This window comes from Pelodiscus sinensis, chromosome 1 (genome assembly GCF_052426305.1).
Source record: "Pelodiscus sinensis isolate ZL-2025 chromosome 1, ASM5242630v1, whole genome shotgun sequence".
In the NCBI taxonomy this organism is placed as follows: domain Eukaryota; kingdom Metazoa; phylum Chordata; order Testudines; family Trionychidae; genus Pelodiscus; species Pelodiscus sinensis.
This window is the reverse complement of record NC_143052.1, coordinates 130,995,635-131,008,875: the sequence shown is the minus strand read 5'-3', so window position 1 is coordinate 131,008,875 and position 13,241 is coordinate 130,995,635. Positions and strand designations below refer to the sequence as shown.

Sequence of the window (13,241 nt, the reverse complement as noted above, 5' to 3'; positions counted from 1 at the left end):
CAGGCTTGCAGGGTTTGGGTGAGAGGGCTGTTTAAGTGTGAGCCTGGGGGTGGAACCCCACAGCCCAGATACCAGCCTGAGTCTGAACATCTCCACAGCACTTTTTAATTAACCTTGCAGCCCAAGCTGACGCGGGGCAGTCACGACTGTGCGATGGGTCTTTTATTCCAGTGTAAACGTACCCTGAGGGTCCAATCCCTGCTCTTGGCAAACCTCACACTGAAGGAGAGAGTCTCCTTTCTATCCCCCTGCCCACGCCTACAGAGGCCATGGCAAAGCCACAGCCAACACCACTCCAGACCAGACGGGCCCCGGCAAGGGAAGTGTCCGGAGCTGCTGAACCTGAGGATTGCGGCACTGAGGGGCTCTAAGGGCCTTGTTCTCCATGTTCAGCAGGCTACACACTGGTGCCTTTAGTCATCTTGAACTTTAGACAGTTGGGGTCATTAAGAGATTCACACTCTCAGGCTCATCTACATTGCACAGTTATTTCAGATTAAGCTATTCCAGAATACAGCCGGTCCGCGAGTTGCGAACGGTCAATTTACGACCATTGCTATTTACGACCAAAGCTCCCATGGAGCAGTCGTAAAGGCGGTCCCCGAGTTATGCACGGTCGCTATGTAACTCAATGGGGTCCAAGTTATGAACAAATCGAGTTATGGCCAAGTTTGGTCCATAACTCGGGGAGAGGCTGTAGTTATTCCAAAATACCGTATTTTCCGGCGTATAAGATGACTTTTGATGTTAAAAAACATCCCCCAAAAATCGGGGGTCGTCTTATACGCCGGGTATGTGGCTTTGCAAAGCCTCGGGGGAAGCCGGCAGTGGGACAGCCCCGGCGCGCCTTGGATGCCCCGCCGCCGGCTTCCCCCGAGGCTTTGCAAAGCTGCGGAGGGGCTCCGGCGGCGGGGCAGCCCAGGCGCGCCGGGGCTGTCCCGCTGCCGGGGCGTCCTCAGAGGCTTTGCTCCCGGTGTCCCTGGTCTGCTGGAGACGGTCCGCAGCAGACCAGAGGCACCGGGAGCAAAGCCGAAGCGGCGGCGGGGTGCCGCGCTTATGAGGCTTTGCTCTGGCAAAGCCTCAGAGGCGCGGGACCCGGCCGCTGCTGCGGCTTTGCTCCCGGTGCCTCTGGTCTGCTGGGGACTGTCTCCAGCAGACCAGGGACACCGGGAGCAAAGCCGGGGAGGCGGAGGGGCGCTGGGGTATAAGACAAAACCCTATCTTTTAACTAAAAAATTAGGGGGTCGTCTTATACGCCCTGTAGCCTTATATGCCGGAAAATACGGTAGCTTATTTAAAAATGGCACATCTACGCTGCAGGGAAGTCTCAAAATTAGTCCAAGGCAGGCTTCCCTAATGTAGACATGCTCTCTCGATTTAGAGCCCAAAGGGGAATAACTTAGAATGGCCCTGGTGAGGGGCTATTTCGAAATAGCAGCAATGAAGCGTCTACACATGCCTTATTTCAAAATAGCTATTTTGGATGAAGTGTTATTCTTCATAGAATGAGGTTTACAGAAGTTGGAATAAGCTGTCGGTTATTTCAAAATTATTTCAAAATAACAGAATTGCTGTGTAGATGCTCACATAGCTATTTCAGAATAACGGCGATTATTCTGAAATAACCCTCCTATGTAGACACATGCTCAGTTACTTGTTTAGTTACTTGTTTGCCTTGCTAGCCTGGGTAATCACACAGATATTATTACTGTCAGTGTTGGTCTTCCTCCTCCAGACCTCCTTATTGTTTGTTTTACAATCTAACCATGTGTTTTCTTGACACTTTAACCTCTTCTCTGCAGGTAGCTGTGTATTCCTGGGGCCTTATACAGCACCAAGCACAATGAATCCCTAGTTTTGTTTGGAGCCTCTAGGGAATTATTACAGTATAAATGATGAGGTTAGTAAAAACAATTGAAATGCCTACTTCTAGATATTTAATACTAACATGCTTGTAACGGCCCAAGAATACTCCCCTTCATATAATAATTCAGACTTACACATGATTATATCATTGGAAGAGAGTACCACTAGTTAATGAGGATGTAGTGATCTCAGTCACTTCATTTCCCCCACTTGCAGCTGTGCACAGCAACAGACTTACCTTCAGTTGGCAAGTTTTCCTTCAGAATAGCAAAACCCTTACCTCTTTTAGCATCATATTACTCTTTTCTGAGATTTTTTAAAAAGGTTTGGTTGGTTTTCTGAGTTGTTAATTTCCTCCTCAGATATGTTTATCCTGAAATCCCTTGTTTGGTGTAAAGTGTGGTGTCAGCCTATTGGGCCTTTTACAATCCTAGTCTTGATTTCTAACAAGTCAAGATAGATGACAGAGGACGTTTCACTGGTTTGTCTGGGTAGAAGTAAATGTGAATTAAAAGAAGATAAAGTAAATTCACCAACATGAAGGAAACTAATTAAATTTCAGATAGATTTGCATGAGTAGCCTGCAAAAAACAGTGTTCATGATCTGCATTTGCCAATGCTATGGAAGTAAAATGTATCTGGAGTAATAGCCAATGAAAATACGAACCTGCCCTGGATGAAATAATCAATAGAGAGGTAAGAATGGGCTATATTCTCTCCAATTATGGAAAAACTCACAGAAGTGGGGGAAAAGTCCAAAGAGGTCCCTGCACCCGAGGTGGCTTATCCAGCGCCCACCCCCCCCACGCCACTCCAAGCATCCCTCCCTTTCCAGGTTATGAGCCCACTCCCCCTACCCAGCTTCTTTTAATGAAAGATCAACACAGAGTTCATTTTTTCAAAACCAAACAGGTGTGTTTATTGAGATGTCAGGGAAGGGGCAAAGGGAGGGGTTGTGGAGGGGAAGGGATAGGGCAGCAAGCCAGAGGCCCTTAGGGGGGAGGCCCTAGGAAGAATTACTGGGGTCCTTGAGAGAAACTCTCCCTTAGGGCCTTCCAGATGTTCACCCTGATGGGCCCGTCGGATGGCAGCTGTCCGCGGCTGCTCGAAGGGTCTCCCCTCATGGCTGGCATCTGTCCCTCACTCCGGGAGGAAGGCCTCCCCCTTCCTCTTCACAATGTTGTGGAGGACACAAAACGCCAACACCACCTTGGGGATGGGGGATGTTGTGCTCCTCCACGTCCAGGTGGGACAGGAGGCACCTGAAATGTGCCTTGTGGCAGCCAAAGGTGCACTCGACCTGAATCCTGGCCTGGTTCCGGTGGGCATTAAATTGGTCCTTTTTGGGATCCAGGTGGCCGGTATAAGGCTTCATAAGCCACAGCATCCGCCACAATGCACAATGGCATCTGCACATCCCCAACCGCAAAGTCACGGAGGGGGAAGAATGTGCCCACCTCCCACTTCCCGTAGAGGCTGGAGTTCCAAAAAATCTGGGAATCAAGTGCCCTGCCCAACAACCCAACAAAAATGTCCATGAACAGTCCATGGTGGTTAACCAGGTCCTGCAGCACCATTGAAAAGAAGCCCTTGTGATTTATGTATTGGGCTGCTCAATGTCCAGGTGCACAGATTGGGATGTAGGTCCCATCAATCGCTTCCTGTAGTTTGGGATCCCTAGGGCAGCAAATCCGGCCTTGATTGGGTCCAGGTTTCCCAGGCGGATGACCCTGCGCAGCAGGATAGAGCTGATGGTCCTCACAACCTCCAGAAGGAGACAAATGAACACACAAAACAGAAAATGAGAAAGGGGGTGCCTGAGACCTTGGGAGGTGTCTATCCCCCACACTTCCCCTCCCCCCAAAAAACCCCAGGAGCCACCTCCTATGAGGCCACCTCCCCAGCAGAAGGACTGTGTGAGGGCGGGATGGCACTCTATCCCCGCACGTCCCCGAGTGTCCTGCTTTTCCAGGACTCCCCTCCCCCGAGCACAGATTGCAGCCTGAGAATGTCTTACCTCCATGAGGAGGGATCTGATGGTGGACTTCCCCACACTGAACTGGTTGCCCATCCACCAGTAACTGTCTGGGGTGGTGAGCTTCGATACGGCAATCGTGACCCACTTCTCCAAGGAGATGGCGGACTGCAGGTGGGTGTTGCATCATTGCAAGGTGGGGGTGAGCCAGGGGCACAGCTCCAAAAAGGTGGCCTTCCGCATGTGTATGTTTTGGAGCCACTGCTGGTCATCCCACCATTCGGAACTGGTGTCCAGCCTCCAGAAACACCTCTCCACTGTGGGTTGCAGTTGCAAGGGTCCCAAGAATGAACTCGGGGTCAAGCTCTGTCAGGACCAGGAGGGCAACTGGCACAATGTGCTGCAGAAACATTAGCATGGCCATGTGGGGCCATCGCATGCCCAGGGGCAGCTCCGGCTCCATGGCACTAACTTAAAAAGCTGTGGCATCCAAAAAAGCTGGGCAACCACACTAGGCACTGCAAGAGCTTTGCTGTCCCTCGGAGAGGTAGGCAAGCCCACAGCAGAAGCAGAGAAACAGCTGTCCACAGGGGTCCCTTTAAGTGCGTGTCTCTGCAAGACTCGGAAGCAACTGGTGACCTAAAGCCCTGCCTGAAGTGGTTGCAGGTGGCCTTTTATTCGAGAGAGCATCCAATCAGAATGGACGGTAGCTTTCGAAAAAGCAGATCGCTTTTTCAATGTGCTTGGCCAGTGTGGATGCTCTCTTTTGGAAGGAGTTTTTTTGGAAGATCTTTTCCGGATCTTCCAAAAGAAGCCTGCAGTCAGACATAGCCTAAGATGCAAAGCTTTTTGCTCCTGCTCCCATTCTTACTCACTAAAGAATGTCCATATGGTAGGTGATGACCCATTTGTTTTGTTGACATCTGGCTAGGGCATCAGTTTGACATTTGTCTTTGGAAAAAAACTGGTTTGGGCACTTCTCTGACTTTCCTGGGAAATGCACTTCAGACACGGTTTCAGCTTATGTTCATAACTTTACACACAATGTTGCTACACCCATTTTACCCTAATAATACTACTGTGCAAGGTAGGAGTTTTCAGAGGATACTGCATAAGGCAGGGGTGGGCAAATTCTGGCTGGCAGGCCGGATCCAGTCCTCAGGGTTAGTCCTTGCTGGGCCCCCACTTCCATATTTACCTGTGCTTTTGCAGGTATTGGAGGATCGCAGCTCTTGTTGGCAACGAATCACTGTTCACGGCCAATGCGAGTGGCAGGAAATAGCATCCCGGTACGTGCTGCTTCCCACCACTCACATTGACCGGGAACAGCGAGGGACTAACCCTGGTGAGCTGCCACTTTTTTATTGCCCACCCCTGTCATACGGCGTGTCTTGCACAACATCACTGCATAGGGTATGAATATAGGGATACATTCCATTGTATCAAGCAACACAGCTCACTAAGGTCTCTCTCCTTCCTCCTAATTGTTGAATTATCTCTGAGGTATCATAATGCTATTGGGACTCCTGTGCTACCTGCATCCTATTCCCCTCTCCATGGAGGGTGAAGACATGGAGCATAATGACGTGCTCTCAAGAGAAGCATTAGCGTCCACCTCAGTATCAGCCATATTGTCTGGTAGGTTTGCTTTGCTCTTTTCTCCCCTAGTTCTGCAGAATCTGTTCCTACATTTAGCAAATTGGTACTTGCAGGAAGGATAGCTGACTTGCAGCTGCGATTTCTACCTTATTTCTTCTTCCAGTGGCATGCAGTTGTATGGAATAAGGTCTGTTGTGTATTCATATCAATGGAGTCACTTTAATTTGGATTCTTTTCTCTATACACTAAGGGCACGTTCTGTGAGATTTTAATCTCACTCACGAATCTCTTTGTGAAATGAAGCCTATATGTTGCTCACTAAACCTGTCAAAACTGAATTTTAGCTTTGATCATGGAGTGAAAATCTGACCCCAGTTTTCATGCAATCTAGGGCAAATTTTTGCCCTTTCCAATGTCCTCTGAAAAGACTTTTAGATTTGCAAACAGTAGTGGGTAATGAGGCATGTTTCCAAAATAAATGTTTAGCCTTTTCTTATGCATTCAAGTAACTCCTTCTATTCCAGTGCTACAACTGAAAAACATTAAATCTCTTTACAAGTAGATGTAAAACTCTGTGTGTGGTCACTAATTCCAGTCTAATAAAATACATGTTTTCAAACATTTTATGGTACTCTCTACAGATATAAAACACAGTTGTTATTTAAAAAAAAATAAGTAAAACAATAATATAGAACAATTTACATCCAATTTATATCCAAGGAGGAGGTGTCTGAGAGCCTGGATCTGATTAGGTTTAGGCTAGTCTGATTCAGGGCCAGACCAGAGTGAAGGCTCTGATCAAGGATGATGAAAGTAAATTCTCGTGAGCTGCTATTATAAGGTTTCAGGCCAAACCGGAGTAAATCTCATGTGGTCAGTTTTCTCACTAAATTTTTGCCACACCTAAACCATATCCAGACAGCAGGTCTGCTTAAGATCTATTCCTCACCCAAGACACTAAAGATGGATTTGGATGTGGAAATTCTAATCTAAACACACATTTCTGCTTTTGCAGAACAAATTTTAAAAGGTTTCAGATTTGAGGTTTCAATTCAAATGTATCTTTAAAGAACACTGATAATCTCCGCTCCCATCTGGGTGAATTGAATTTGGAATTTTTTAACTCTAGATCAGCTCATTAGTACAAATCCAGTCGAGTAGTGATCAAGCTATTACTAGGGGTATACAATAGGCATATAATACACAGAACAGCTGTTAAGAATGTGCTTATGCCTCAAATTTAAGTGCTAACCTTAATCAGGGCCCAAAGTGCTAGTTGGTGCCTATTTAAAATAGCCCTGTTCCATCATTGCTACAAGCACTGGAGCTGAACTTGCGCAAAAAATATTGATGGATTTTTCTCCCAGTGCAGACAAGGAGTATCACCGAAGCACATTGGAAGTCATGTTAATGGAAGTTATATTAAAAATAAATTGAAAGGCGTGCACTCCTCTCTCAGCAGCTCTAAGACACCCACATATTTTTTTAAAGCAAATCAGACAGTCTTCTATGGCTTATTGCATTTTGATGGGAACTGGGTGAAGGGAACGTTCCCAAATCCATTTCTTAAAAATATTGATATTTATGATTGGTGTAAATGGACCAAAAAACCAATTCTGCATCACATAGAGAAAAGAAATATTTTTCACAATCCTAAAACTACAGCCTATAAATATATATAATGTCAGTATTCAATGTCAGAGAAGCATAGGTAAAGCAATTCAGATATCATATATGCACTTATTTCATCAAAACAGTGCTGTCTTTTTCTCTCTCTACTCTTTTAATAGTCATCTTGAGATGAGTGTCAGCACTTTCTTGTGGAAAGACATAATTTTGCTAAATATATACTCTGTGTGTGTATAAATATAGATGGATATAAATAAGGCAGACAGAGTGTATACGCTTTTTGTGGCTACTTCTGATTTATTTTATACTGTACTTATTGATTTATTTTTTATTAACATTTATTCAGCTGCGAGAAATTTTGGAACTGGGGGAGACCTTAAATACTTTATCAAGATTTATATACGTGAAGCCAAATAAATTATTGCTATAACTCTGAATGCTCTGATTTATTGGTATAGGACAAACTAAACACGGGTCTGATAACTACAAGAGAAACAGGATTGGATTATACATTTATGGGAAATGTGTGCCTGTATTCAAAAGCATGATTGAACTAGCTTTAAAATAAACAGTTAATTGGGTATTCCTGTTTACTAATTATGAAGACCAATGGAATTTTCACTGAAATGCAAAAAATATAAAAGTGACAAAAATAAATACTTTTTTTTAACATGCACACAGAACAAACTATGGAACTCTAGACATCATTGAGTCTGAGAGCTTACGGGGTGGACAAAAATATAGGAAATCAGAACAGCCACAGTTACATTTAGTTATGATTTTCCTGACAATAAGAAGGATCAACTGTCATGTTTCAGGACATAAGTCAATCACTAAATGATGAAGATAGGAAGCAACTTTTCTTGTGGGCAATTTATGCCTTCAAGTAATTCATGAGTAGAGTACAGGAAGGCCCCGACTTACGCGGATCCGACTTATGTCGGATCCGCACTTACGAACGGGGCTTTTCTCGCCCCGGAGCTCGCGAGCGGCGGGACCGCCCAGAGTGCACCGGTCCCGCCACCGTGTCCTCCGGGGCGAGTAAAGCTGCTCCGGGTCTCCCTGGTGTGCTGGGGGGGACTGCCCAGCACAGCGGGGAGACCCGAGCAAAGCCGCACAGGCGGCGGGACCCCGCTGCCCGTGCGGCTTTGCTCCTTTGCCCCGGAGCAAAGCCGCACAGGCGGCGGGGTCCGCCGCCTCTGCGGCTTTGCTCCTGTCTCCCTGCTGTGCTGGGGGGGAGTCCAGCACAGCAGGGAGACAGGAGTAAAGCCACAGAGGCAGGGGACCCCGCCGCCTGTGTGGCTTTGCTCCGGGGCAAAGGAGCAAAGCCGCACGGGCAGCGGGGTCCCGCCGCCTGTGCGGCTTTGCTCGGGTCTCCCCGCTGTGCTGGGGGGGACTACCCCCCAGCACAGCAGGGAGACAGGAGCAAAGCCGCAGAGGCGGCGGGACCTCTGCGCCTCCGCAGCTTTGCTCGGGTCTCCCTGGTCTGCTGGGGGGAGAAGGGGCGCAGCTAGTGTGCCCCCCCCCCCCCTCCAGCAGACCAGGCTTTTGTTGCGGGACGCCTGGGGTAGAGCAGCTGGGGTGCTGCCGGGTTGGTCCTGTGGGGACCTACCCGGCAGCGCCCCAGCTGTTCTGTCCCAGGAGTCCAGATTCAGCCGCAGTTGAAACTGATCAGCGGCTGATTCCAGGAAGCCGGGGGCAGAGCAACTCTGCCTAGGGCTTCCTGTAGTCAGCCGCTGATCAGTTTCAGCAGTGGCTGAATCTGGAGCCAGTTCCGACTTACATACAAATTCAACTTAAGAACAAACCTATAGTCCCTATCTTGTACGTAACCCGGGGACTGCCTGTAATTCTCATACTCTTTGTATGAGAAGGAGTAGGAAGAAGCTCTAGTTTGAAATAAGTGCTGTGTGTTACCCAAACTGTGTGCCTTGCCTGGGGAACAGGGTGGTTGGGAGCTGAGAAGGCAGGAACAGGGTGGTTGGGAGCTGAGAAGGCAGGTGGGCAGGCTCAGTGGTATGACCACCACATCAGGTGACAGCCCCAAAGTGACCTCTGTGATCAAATACATTACACAGGGTTATTTAACATTTTTATAAATTATCTTGAAACAAAAAGTGGGACCTATTAATAAAATTTGTGGATGACACAAATTTGGGAGGCATAACCAATATAGAGGAGGACTGGAATATTATACAAGAACATTTATCTGAATGACCTTGAAGGCTGGAATAATAGAAATAGGATGAAATGTAATAGTGTAAAATGCAAGATTGTGCACTTAGGAACTGACAACAGGAATTTTTACTATTAGCTGGGTACATATCAGTTGGAAGCAGCAGAAGAGGAAAAAGACCTGTGTACATTTGTTGATCACAGAATAATTACGAGTTACTAATGTGATGTGGCCATGAAAAGAGCTAACACAGACTTAGGATGCATCAGCCACAGTATTTCCATTAGACACAAGGGTATGTTAGTTCCCTGATATGTGGCTTTGCTGAGACCTCACCTGCAACACTGTATGCAATTCTGGTGTCCAGTTTTTAGGAAAGACGAAGACAGACTCAAAGAGGTGCGAAGAAGGGAGAATAGAATGATCAATGGAATGGAAAACCTACCTTATGAGAGGAAAGACAAAGAGCTTGGCTTGTTTAGCCTAGCCAAAAGCAAGCTAGGGAGACAGATGACTGCAGTCTATAAATACCTATAAATACCGAGGGCAAAATACCTATTTAAACTTATTTAAATTGAGTGTTATCTTTTACACAAACAAAATGGATTTAAAATGGCCATTAATATGTTTTAATTGAAATTAGACAAAGATTTCTTACCATCCGAATGAAGTTCTGGGACAATTTTCTACAAAGGATAATGGGGGCAAGAAACTTAACAGGCTTCAAGGCTGAACAGGATATGTTTATGGGAGAGAATGGTATGGTGAGACTGCCTGCAGTGGCATGTAGCACATATGTGACTACTAATAGCAAATATCTATCTCCAGCGATCAGTGATGGAACACCACATGGGGAGGGCTTTGAGTTACTACAGAGAATTGTTTCCCAGTTATCTGGCTGGTGAATCTTATCAACATCCTCAGGGTCTAACTGATCATCATATTTGGGGTTGGAAAGGAATTTCCTCCCTGGTCAGATTGGCAGAGACTCTCAAGGGGTTTTGCCTCCCTCTGAAGCATGGGGTATGTATCACTTGCAGGTTTAAACTATGTAAATGGTGGATTGTCTATAACTTGGAGTTTTTAAGTCATGATTTGAGGATTTCAGTAACTCAGCCAGAGATTATGGGTTGGTGAAGTTCTTTGCCCTGCAACATGCCCCAGGATCAGGATGAGGATCAGGTTGGTCCCTACTGGCCTAAAAGTCTAGGGCTATGTCTAGACTGGCATGATTTTCCACAAATGCTTTTAACGGAAAAGTTTTTCCGTTAAAAGCATTTGCGGAAAAGAGCGTCTAGATTGGCACGGACGCGTTTGCACAAAAGCACTTTTTGTGGAAAAGCGTCCGTGCCAATCTAGATGCGGTTTTGCACAAGAAAGCCCCCATCTCCATTTTCGCAAAAGCGTTTGCACAAGAGGGCTTTTGCCCGAACGGGAGCAGCATAGTATTTCCGCAAGAACACTGACAATCTTACATGAGATCGTCAGTGTTCTTGCGGAAATTCAAGCGGCTAGTGTAGACAGCTGGCAAGTTTTTTCGCAAAAGCAGCTGCTTTTGTGGAAAAACTTGCCAGTCTAGACGCAGCCTAGGAGTCTATGAGACTACCTTAAATGAAAATGACAATGAGTACTCATTATGGCCATTTTAAATGCTAGTAAGCCTCATAGTTTATTTCTTTGAAAGGGGACACATGAAGCAAAAAGAAAATTGATTTTAATATACAACTTCATTTTAATATACAGGCAGTCCCAGGGTAACGTACAAGATAGGGACTGTAGGTTTGTTCTTAAGTTGAATGTGTATGTAAGTCGGAACTGGCTTCCAGATTCAGCCGCTGCTGAAACTGACCAGCGGCTGACTACAGGAAGCCAGAGGCAGAGTTGCTCTGCCCTGGGCTTCCTGGAATCAGCCGCTGATCAGTTTCAACAGCAGCTGAATTTGGTCGCCTGGGACAGAGCAGCTGGGGCGCTGCTGGGTAGGTCCCCGCAGCGCCGCACCTCAGCACTGCGGGGACCAACCCGGCACCACACCAGCTGCTCTACCCCAGGTGTTCCCAAGTCAGCTGCTGCTGAAACTGATCAGCGGTTGATTCCAGGAAGCACGGGGCAGAGCAACTCTGCCTCGGGCTTCCTGTAGTCAGCCGCTGGTCAGTTTCAGCAGCGGCTGACTTAGGGACGCCTGGGGCAGAGCAGCTGAGGTGCTGCCAGGCTGGTCCAGTAGCGCTGAGGAGCGGCGCTGTGGGACCAACCCGGCAGCACCCCAGCTGCTCTACCCCAGGCGTCGTCACGAGAAAAGCCTGGTCTGCTGGGGGGAGGGGCACACTAGCTGCACCCCCCCTCCCCAGAAGACCAGGGAGACGCAGAGCAAAGCCATGGAGCCGTGCTCCGCGGCTTTGCTCCGCGTCTCCCTAGTCTGCTGGGGGGGCTCCCCCCCAGCATACCACGGAGACGCGGAGCAGCTTTTCTCGCCCTGGAGGACGCGAGCAGCGGGACGCCCAGATGCGCCATGGTCCCGCCGTAACTCGGGGACTGCCTGTACATTGTAATCATGTTGCAATGTGTCTGTAACAGGGTGGTTTTGTTTGCCTATTTGATCAACCTGTCTATTATATATGCACTTGGGACGGAAGAATCCCAAGCACTGTTACAGGCTGAGGACTGACTGGCTAAGTAGCAGTTCTGCAGAAAAGGATCTGGGGATTCCAGTGGATGAGAAGCTGGACATGAGTCAATAGTGTGCCCTTATAGCCAAGAAGGCTAATGGTATATTAGGTTGCATTAGGAGGAGCATTGCCAGCAGATCTAGAGAAGTGATTATTCCTTTTTATTTGGCTCTGGTGAGGCCACATCTGGAGTATTGTGTCCGGTCCTGGGCCCCCCACTATAGAAAGGATGTGGACACATTGGAGAGGGTCCAGCAGAAAGCAACCAAAATGATTTGGGGGCTGGAGTGCATGACCTATGAGGAGAGGCTGAGGGATTTGGGTTTGTTTAGTCTGCAGAAGAGAAGAGTGAGGGGGGATTTGATAGCAGCCTTCAGCTTCCTGAAGGGAGGTTCCAAAGAGGATAGAGAGAGGCTGTTCACAGTAGTGACAGATGGCAGGACAAGGAGCAATGGTCTCAAGTTACAGTGGGAGAGGTCTAGGTTGGATATTAGGAAAAACTATTTCCCTAGGAAGGTGGTGAAGCACTGGAATGGTTTCCCTAGGGAGGTGGTGGAATCTCCATCCCTAGAGGTTTTTAAGTCGGCTTGACAAAGCCCTGGCTGAGTTGGGATTGGTTCTGCCTTGGGCAGAGGGCTGGACTTGATGACCTCCTGAAGTCTCTTCCAGCTCTATGATTTAGTCATGGTTACGGCTGTGATTCTGTCACAGAGTCATGGATCATGATCTCTCTGAATTTAGCAGCTCCAGTGGCCAGTGCATCTGACCCCAGGGCCACCCCAGCAGCAGCGGCTCCAAGGGTCACCCCGGAGGCCTTTAGAGCAGTGATCTCTGGGACCTCAGTGCAGTGGTTGACTGGGGATAGTCAGTCCCCACTGCCAGTGTAAGGGATAGTCATCAGCCCCTGCTTGCCCTCCCCCTCACCCCGAGCAGTGGTGTCTTGGGACCCCACAAGTTTTAGTTGGGAATATTTAAATATAAAAGTCAAGCCAGGTCACAGGCTGGGAATTTTTGTTTATTGCCTGTGAACTTTCCTTGACTTCTACTAAAAATACCCATGACTAAATCTTAGCCTTAGTCATGAGGTATAGAAAGCCAGTGCTTTCAGTGTGAGATTTCTGTGCAGCTTTGTTAGGTTCGTGGTAGGAATCTAAGATCCTTCTTCAGAAAATTCTGTTCTAGTGTGCGCCCTCAGATCAGTTCATAGAAGGTCTCTTTGATATGTGCATTTCTCCTCCCCAGGAGGAGGGACAGATGAGGGGGAGACAAGCACGTGCAAGCTGTGCTCCACTCAACACACTGCATAGTATCCCCTCTGACTGCTGCAGCCAAA

At 47.6% G+C, this 13,241-nt stretch overlaps 1 protein-coding gene across 1 annotated transcript in view; it reads left to right on the top strand.

The window, feature by feature from the left end:
• Positions 1-13,241, top strand: part of LOC102453877 (potassium voltage-gated channel subfamily KQT member 1-like) — a 655,800-nt gene that overhangs the window by 397,228 nt on the left and 245,331 nt on the right. The window lies entirely within an intron of this gene.